The sequence below is a fragment of the Monodon monoceros genome, unplaced genomic scaffold, assembly GCF_005190385.1.
Source record: "Monodon monoceros isolate NGI ecotype Baffin Bay Population unplaced genomic scaffold, NGI_Narwhal_1 Super_Scaffold_2, whole genome shotgun sequence".
NCBI classification, from domain to species: domain Eukaryota; kingdom Metazoa; phylum Chordata; class Mammalia; order Artiodactyla; family Monodontidae; genus Monodon; species Monodon monoceros.
Genome location: NW_021703776.1, coordinates 16,712,247 through 16,722,178, shown reverse-complemented (window position 1 = coordinate 16,722,178; position 9,932 = coordinate 16,712,247). Strand labels below are relative to the sequence as shown.

General features: G+C 41.2%; 1 pseudogene; it reads left to right on the top strand.

The window, feature by feature from the left end:
• The first annotated feature begins 1,805 nt into the window (after positions 1-1,805).
• LOC114901852 lies at positions 1,806-2,425 on the top strand (annotated as a pseudogene).
• Positions 2,426-9,932: the final 7,507 nt, after the last annotated feature.

Below are 9,932 nucleotides of genomic sequence, written 5' to 3'. Positions count from 1 at the left end.
TTTGCATGTCATCAATCATTTTCTGATATATGTTTCTTTATCTTTTTCAACCTTTTTGCTCTACTTTTATGGTCCTTTCATTGCTTCCGCCCTTTTGGTTGGCAGGACTGAGTAGCCCAACTACCATATGACCCAGCAATTCCACTCCTAGGTATATATCTGAAAAAACCCAAGAACTTATTTAAAAAGATTACATGCACCCCAATGTTCAGAGCAGCATCAGTTACAATTGCCAAGACATGGAAGCAACCTAAGTGTCCATCAACGGATGAATGGATAAAGAGGTGGTGTATATATATATATATATATATATATATATATATATACACACACACACATATACATACAATGGCCATAAAAAAGAATCAAATTTTGCCATGTGCAGCAACATGGATGGACTTGGAGGGCATTGTACTAAGTGAGATGAGTCAGACAGAGAAAGACAAATACTGTATGATATCACTTATATGTAAAATCTAAAAAATACAACAAACTAGTGAATAAAACATAAAAGAAGCAGACTCACAGATACAGAGGACAAACTAGCGGTTACTAGTGGGAAGAAAAGGGGAGGAGCTATATAGTGGTGGGGGAGTGGGAGGTACAAACTATTGGGTACACAAGATAGGCTACAGGATGTATTGTACAACATGGGGAATATAGCCAATATTTTGTAATAACTGTAAATGAGTGTAACCTTTAAAAGTTGTATAGGGACTTCCCTGGCAGTCCAATGGTTAAGACTTTGCCTTCCAATGCAGGGATTGTGGGTTCGATCCCTGGTCAGGGAGCTAAGATCCCACATGTCTCGTGGTCAAAAAACCAAAACATAAATAAAGCAATAAGAAGAAATGAAAAAAAGAAACCAAAAGAAAAACACACCAAAACATAAAACAGAAGCAATACTGTAACAAATTCAATAAAGATTTTAAAAAAATAAAAAATAAATAAAAAATAAAAATTGTATAAAAATAAAGAAGCTCTTACAAAAAGACTGAGTAGCCCATTTCTGCCTCTCGTTTTCTCCATTCCCCTTTTCCTCTCTCTCTTCTTCCCCCAGGGATGGAGGATTGGCTCCTGTTGGCTTATGAAACTTTTGTTTCTTTCTGCATGACTGTAGAACAGTGGCTATCAGATTGACCTGTGAAATTTCCCCACATAAATATTTCTCACCTTCCTATTTCTTCTACCCTTATCCTGATATTCCGGGAGTGGGGTAGCCCGGGAAACAGTGAGCAGACACACGTGTTTTGACAATGCTTTAAATGTAGTTTTCCTGCAGTGAACTTCTACTCTTCAGCCATGCCACTGATTGAGATCCTCCACTCTAGAAGCTTCCATTTCCTGAGTCAGAAATAGACACATTTGTTTAAGGCGGTATCCTGTCAGTTGATGAATGGGCCATTGGTTTAGTAAGCAGTAAGTGGAGCGCTTCTGGAGGGAAGATGTTAGTGACATGGGAAGGATGAAAATCGTCTTTTTCATCTGTTATAATCACTTGCTTAATGCAAGGGTTAAGGTTGAGCGGATATTTATTTTATTCTAATTAAGAGTAGTTTCAGGGCTTCCCTGGTGGCGCAGTGGTTGAGAGTCCGCCTGCCGATGCAGGGGACACGGGTTCGTGCCCCGGTCCGGGAAGATCCCACATGCCGCGGAGCGGCTGGGCCCGTGAGCCATGGCCGCTGAGCCTGCGCGTCCGGAGCCTGTGCTCCGCAACGGGAGAGGCCACAACAGTGAGAAGCCCGCGTACCACAAAAAAAAAAAAGAAAGAATAGTTTCACATGTTGCAAGGAACTTATTTCTTGATGGAAGACCTTAAAAAAATTGCTGTTTTGCATTCATATCAGACCAAGTCTCTGGTTCATATAGTGTCTGCCCCAAATTCTTCAAGAACTGGAATTCTACTGAGTCCAAGAAAAATACTGAAACAACTAATCTTCAAGCAATGTCTAGAGGTTATCTTCTGGCTTGGCTGACTTAGACTCAAAGCCTCAGATAGAAGTAAAAAGAGGGACACTGTGCATCTCCAGTGAAACTGAAGGAGTCAATGTCTGTGCCTGATGAGGCATTAAATCAACTGCATCCTCCAGAAGAACAAGACTTTATTTTCTTTTTATTTGATGAAGAGATGCAACAAATAGGGGGATGAAAAAACACATTTACTGATTGGTCTGATAATGATTCAGACTGTGAAATTGATGACTAAGGTTCAAACAAGAGTTTGATTATAAATGAGACACCACTTTACCTGAGAAAACATCCTGGATGAGATCAAACAGGCAACCACAAATCTATGGCAAAAATTACATCTGAACTTGCTTAAGTTATCAATGGTGGTCTCTATTATAATGAACAGGATTTATGCATGGAAATAGATGGAAACAAACATAAAGACAGTCATAAAGAAATTGACAAGATGATCTAAAGTTCATATGGAAAATCAAGGGACCCAGAATAGCCAAAATAATCTTGGAAAGGAAGAACAAATTTGAAGGATAACACTTCCAATTTGTAAAACTTACCACAAAGCTATAGTAATCAAGACAGTGTGGTATTGGCATAAGGATAGACATTTAGGTCAATGGAATACAATTTAGAGCCCAGAAATAAACCATGCGGTAAGCTGATTTTTGAAAAGGGTGCCAAGACCATTCAATGGGAAAGGAATAGTCTTTTCAGCAAATGATGACAGGACATCCAGATGACCATGTGAGAAAGAATGAAATTGAACCATTACCTCATACCATACGCAAAAAATTAAAAATATATGGAACACTGTGATATTATGTTTTATAGTAAGAAATATATACTAGTCTTCACACTGTTTCTGGCTTAGAGCTCCTAAAACCCTTGGAATTTCCAAAGTGATGAGAACAGTAAAGGTATCTTTTGTTATGCTACTGAAGTGACTTTTTGACCTAAGGATGGGGCCTGTTTGCTAATCAACCATGTGATTAGAGGGCTGAAACTTTTAGTCCCACCCCCTGACCTCTGGGAGGGGCGAGAACCTTGACGTTGAATCAATCACCAATTGTCAATGATTTAATCAATCACAACTATGTAATGAAACCTCTGTTAAAACCCAGAAAGTACAGGGTTTGGAGAACTCCCTGGTTGGTGAACACATGGAGGTGCCGGGAGGGTGGTGCGCTTGGAGAGCACATGTGAGCTCCAAGCCTCTTCCCACGTAACCTTGCCTTACACATCTTTTCCATCTGGGTGTTCCTGAGTTACATATTTTTATAATAAACCAGTGATCTACTAAGTTATAATGTTTTTCAGAGTTCTGTGAGCCCCTCTAGTAAATTAATCGAACTTGAGGAGGAGGAGGTTGTGGGAACTTCTGATTTATAGCCAGCCAATCAGAAATATAAGTAATAATCTGGGCTTACAACTGGTATCTGAAGTGGATGAGTGGGGCAGTTTTAGAGAATTGAGCCCTCAACCTGTGGAATATGATGCTATCTCTGGGTAGATAATATCAGAATTGAGGTGAATTCTTGGGCACCCTGCTGATGTCTGATAATTGTTTGCTGGTGTGTAGGGACCTCCCCCCTGCCACCCACATTGGATTTGGGTCCAGGAACCCATTTTAAACACTTAAATGTAAGAGCCTAGAACTATAAAATTCGTAGAAGAAAACACAGGCATAAGTCTTTGTGAACCTGGATTAGGCAATTGTTTCTTATATGACAACAAAAGCACAAGAAAAAATACAAAAGAAAAAATAGTATATTGGAGTTCATCAAAGATTAAAACTTTTGTATTTTAAAGGACACCACCAAGCAAGTGAAAATCTGACTCACAGAATGGGAGAAAGTATTTGTAAATCATACCTAGAATACATAAAGAACACTTACAAGTCAATAATAAAAAGACAAATACTGTAACCCCATTAAAAAATGGGCAAAGAATAACAAGATATTTTTCAAAAGAAGATAGACAAATGATCAATAGCACATGAAAAGATACCTGACATCATCCGCCACCAGGAAAATGCAAATAAAAACCACAAGGAGATAGTATCTCACACCCACTAGGATGGCTATAATCAAAATGACAGACAGTAACAAGTGTTGGCGAGGATGGGGAGAAAATGGAACCCTCATACCCTGCTGATGGGAATGTAAAATGGTACAATGACTTTGGAAAACAGTCTAGCAGATCCTCAAAATGTTACATGTGATTCAGGAATTACTATCTTAGGTATACATCCAAGAGAAATGAAAACATATGTTCACACAAAAACTTGTACATGGATGTTCACAGAAGCATTGCAAAAGTGAAAAGAACCCAAGTGTTCATCAACTGATAAATGGATAACAAAATGTGGTATATCCATATAATGTAATATTATTTGGCAATAAAAAGAAATGAAGTACTGATACACGGTGCAACAAAAAGACATTATGCTAAGTGAATGAAGCCAGTCACAAAGACTACGTAATTGTATGATCCCATTTATATGAAATGTCCAGATGAAGTAAAGCTGTAGAGACATAGGGCTGGTGAAGTAGAGGAGGGGAATGTAAGTAGCTGCTAACTGGTACCAGCTTTCTTTTTATGGTGATGAAAATATTCTAAAGTTGATTGTGGTGATGGTTGCATAGTTCTGTTTATGTAACAAAACCATTCAATTGTACACTTTAAATGGGTGAACTGTATCACCTATGAATTTTACCTTAATAAAGATGTTATAAAAAAGAAAACATGCTGTTCTGTTGGTATAGAATAAATTCTTTGAAAACAAGTTCTGAAGACATTTTCTTGCATAGAATCTCAAGCCATGCTAGTGACAGCAGGCTGACAGTGAAGTATTGCTTGATGTTACACTAGAAAGCTGGAGGAAGCTTAAGGAAGAAGGTAAACAGTATAACTGAAAACTACCTCTCTGATGTCACAGAATGTTCCTATTCTCAACAGAAAGATTTTATTTCTCAATTTTCTTACTCTTTGTGAAGTACAAGAAATCAGAAGAAAAGAAAGGAGAGTAGAAATGCTATTTCATCATTGTTTGAGGCAAAGAAAGTTCTGCATCAGGCAGACCTGTGTGCAAATCCTGACTCAGCTCATCGTGGAGCAACAAATGCCAAAGTTATTCATCTAATTGTAGCGCTACAGCTGAGGAACACTGTTGAAATCTGTTTTCTCATACATAGTCCAGGAATAATTGGGTATTTGTTTTTTACTAGCTGGGGTCAGTGAACACTAGCTAGTAAAAAACAAATACCCAATTATTCCCGGACTATGTATCCAGAGATTTCTTTGGGGGAAAGAGCCTCCTCAATTCCTGTACTTCTGGCGTATATGAATGAATTCCTGGTTTTCCATATATGTGCCTCAAGCCTGGCTGATCAGCACATTCCATGGTTTAGGGATGGGGACAAATCAAATTTAGTCACTGGGATTAAGCTTATGACCTTTGTTTGAACTACTGAAGTGGAGTTCTCTTTGCTGCTGCTAAACTGAATCTGACAGTGTAAATATCTGGAGCTGCTCAACCCTTATTGCACATTCACAGCCTGAAAGCATGGGTAGGATGGACACAGTAGAGAGATGCAGAGGGTCTGGGCCTTGGGGACATCATATATGGTCCTTGTTAAAAGCATATCAGCAACAGCCCTGGACCTCTCAGTTATATAAGTTGATACATATGTTTTTAAGCTTAAACAAGTATAAACTGACTTTTCAACTGTACCGAAATGAATCCTAAAAGTAGAATGATGTCTTGGCTAGTTTCTATGGCTGTGTAACAAATGACCCCCAAACAGGATGGTTTAAAACAAGAAAATTTCATGGTTCAAAAGAAGAAAACATTTATTTTGCCACAGTCTGGGCAAGGATTGAAGGTGGTAGCTTATTTCTTCTCTACTGGGTATTCAGCTGTGGTGGTTTGAACATTGAAGGCTGGAATTATTTAAAAGCTTGTTCACTTACATGTCTGGTGCTTGGTCTGGGAAGGCTCAAACAGTTGGGACTGGAGAAGTTGGGGGTCCTTTCTCTCTAATTCTCTTTCCCTCCCCCCTCCCTCCTCTCTTCCCCTGTCTCTCTCCTTCTGTCCCTGCTTCCCTCCCTCCCTCCCTCCCTCTCTCCATGTAATCTCTGCATGGCAGCTTCAGGATAGCTGATGTCAGCAGAAGACCCCCAAGGGAGAAAGAGCTGGGGAGAAACTCTAATGTTTTTTACGGCCTAGCCTCATACATCATGCAGAGTCATGTCCACCATAGTCCAAGGCCCACCCAGATTCAAGAGGAGCAAACACAGACAGAGGAGTGGCAACATCATACTGTAAGAAGAACACGTGGTTGGGATACACTGGTGTGGCCGTCTTTGAAAATACCATTGGCTACACTTTGTGGGGTATTTGTAAGGATTAAATGGGGAGTTTTTCAAAAGACTATATTACAAAGATATAATACAGAACGGAAGACCAGAATGAGCTGAGGGACCCTAAGGAGACCAGTGTGAACTGGAAATAATTCTGTGGCCAAGCCAGGAAGATGCTAGAGAGAAGAGATGGAAGAGGAAGATGGATGGAGAAAGTAATTACCCAAGTTTTACCATGTTGAGCTTTAAGGGCAATATACACAGAAATTCGGTAAAGGAAATGTGAAAATAACATTTATGTCATAAATCCGTTGTTCTTTTTACATATGCTAGTATTTCTGATGAAAATTGTTTATTTACTTATTTTTGCACTCATGTTTGAGTAATAAGAGAGTGTGGGAAATGGTGCCAGCTTCTTCTCTTGGTTCAAAATGCCCATGACTGAAGTTTTACTCTATTAATCCCATGACTGGAGCCAACTGCCAACACTTCAGAGTTCCAAAAATGTATCTTCAATGCTTTTTTTGAGAAATCATATAAGTATTTTGGAAGTGTAGGCCGTAAAATTAAAGTTACAAAGTGTGAGCCAATGTTGTATAAAATATGAATGAGATTATTGCTGAAGAATGAGAATAGAAGGTTAGGAGAATAGAAGGATAAAATGGATAAAGCCTGCAACTAAATTGATCGACTAAGTCATAGTAATAAAAAAAACATCCCCTTTAGATATGAAATCTAAAATATTCCAAAGGAACTAGCTTTCCAACTTGATAAAAGTTATTTTGCCTCCTCTGAATGTCAGTTTCTTCATGGACAATACGAGCGAGTTGGGTTAGAGGGTCCTGACTCTTGTGGGGAGGTTGTCAGACTTCTTTGATAATCAAACAAGAGTTCTGGACGCTCTTCCCAGAGAAGATGCACAGATACGCACATTTTCCACATGATATCAGGGCTATGGCCTCTAAGTCCAGGTTTAAAATTCCTGGACCCCTGGCTTTCTCTGTCTTCTTCCTCTAAGTTCTGTGGTCGAGGAGACTTGACTTTGATACAACTTTCATACCTCCCCACCTGTGGAAGGACTGTTAATCCTCCTTGAGTTCATCATCAATTCTTGGACCCAGGGCCAGCTTTTTTTTTTTTTTTTTTTTTTTTGGCAGTACGTGGGCCTTTCACTGTTGTGGCCTCTCCTGTTGCGGAGCACAGGCTCCGGACGCGCAGGCTCAGCGGCCATGGCTCACGGGCTCAGCGGCTCCGCAGCATGTGGGATCTTCCCGGACCGGGGCACGAACCCGTGTCCCCCACATTGGCAGGCGGACTCTCAACCACTGCGCCACCAGGGAAGCCCAGGGCCAGCTTCTTGAGGTGTTATGTGTGCAATCACACATGGCCCCGTGCTCAGAAGAGCCTTACACTTAGTTTAATGCTCTATTGCCGCCATCTTGACATTCTTAATAACTTTTGGACAAGGAGTCCTATATCTTCATGTTGCACTGGGCCCAACAGATGATGTAATGGTCCTGCCCTGGCCACCCTTTGAGTCTCAACCCTTCCTTTTCATATTCCTGAGAAGTGGTCATCCAGTCTCTGTGTGGACTCATAGAGCAAGGAGGAGCTCCACACTTTTCGAGGCAGCTGTGTCAATCCTAGGTAGACCGGAGGGTTAGACATTTGCTTTTATATTGTGCTGAAATCTACCTCTCTATAACTGCACCCACGGATCACAGTTTTCTGTGTCTTGTGTGATGTTTCTTCTGACGTAAGAATGTTTTACATCTTTTAAGACAGCTACCATTCCCTGCCACCTTAAAAGAAATCTATTAAATTAAGGAAATAAGTCTTCCCTTCTTTGATTGATCCACGGAAAAAGAAAGGCTGTAGAAAGCTCACACAAGATGAAAGACCACCTGAAAGGGCCAAATATGAACAGGAAATAAAGTGATTAGGATTGACACCAGAGGATGAAAAATCAGGAGAAAATTAAAGAGGATCAGTAGGGTTTCTGCTTCTGAAATGGAAACAAGCCGTAGTAGTCGTGTTTTTTGCATCATAAAAAAGTCCCCAAAGAACAAACTATGCTAATGCAATTTGCTCTCATTTTGAAATTGGTAGCGTTAAGGAACAGATCTCTTTTTTGGTAAGGAAATGACTGAGCTTTGGTTATTTCTGAGGCTCTTCCTTTTATCTTATTTTTTATTTTATTTATTTATTTTTTTTGCGGTACGCGGGCCTCTCACTGTTGCGGCCTCTCCCGTTGCGGAGCACAGGCTCCGGACGCGCAGGTTCAGCGGCCATGGCTCACGGGCCCAGCCGCTCTGCGGCATGTGGGATCTTCCTGGACCAGGGCACGAACCCGCGTCCCCTGCATCGGCAGGCGGACTCACAACCACTGCGTCACCAGGGAAGCCCGAGGCTCTTCTTTTTAAATAAGTATCTTAAACAGCAAATAACATAAATAAATAGGCTTTAGCACCACCGTGCCAAAACGTGGCTATTTGTTACGTGCCCTGACAGAGTATGTCCTTCCTCGGGAGAAACTTACATTTTATTCCCCTGTGTTTTGTTCATCTGTGTGCTCCAGCGTATAGTACAGTGCCTGGCACACAGAAGGCTGTCTGTAAATCTTTGACTCTGTAGTGTATGTTTCTGTGTCTGTGGCACAGATGAGCAAAGATGATTCTCCATGTTGGGGGGATGGAGAGGCCTGTCTTGATGACCACACAGCTAATGGCTCCCTTCATCGGGCATCAGTTCTAAGCACATGGGAGTCAGGCAGGGTGCAGAAGCTGGGAAGCGTTCGAAATGCCATTTTCCTTTTCACATGGTCCTCATTACAAAGAGAAAGGCAGAACCTATTGTTTTTTCCATATAAAGGCATAGCTTTATCACTACAGACACAAAGGGCATCTAGAAACAACTAAAATTGGAAAACTGGCACCCAAAGGATAGGTGACAGCAACTCTACAAAGAAAAATGGATTGGCCTAAATAACTCCACCCAACAAGCCAATTCACTCGGTTGTCAGGGAGCAAACGTGCAACTCACCTTTTCTGGGGCCCCAACCAGGAGACCAGCTTGCACAAAACCACACGTTTGGCAGAAGTTGTGTTCTTTTGTAGCACAGCCGACTGGCAACGCCTGCCCTGAAATGTTCCAGGTTAAAACCGTTCTGTAGGACTCTCAGATGTCAGCAGTACACTTGTCCAGACCTAGAGAATTCAATCAGCCAGTTGCGAGCTGGTCAACACGTGAGGAAAGCAGTCTTGGGTATTATTAGTCAGCTGTTGCTAAGCTGCTGTGTAGCACCAAGCAGCCCCTCAGCGGCTCCGCGGCTTTCAGAAACATAGGTTTCCTTCTTGCTTGCGCTACTTGTCCTTGGTGGGTCAGCTGCTCCTCTGATTCTTATTTCATCCATTCCAGGCCCCCAGGGGGAAGATATGGGCCCTCTCTGGACATACTGATCTTACTGCAGAAGTAAAAGAACAGTGATTGAACTTTGCAGTGTTCTTGAAAGGCTCTGCTGGATACAGCTGCATCACTTCTGTTCATATTCCATTGCCCTTAACATACAACTGACTATTAACATGCCTCCCGAAAGTGTTTCTGGA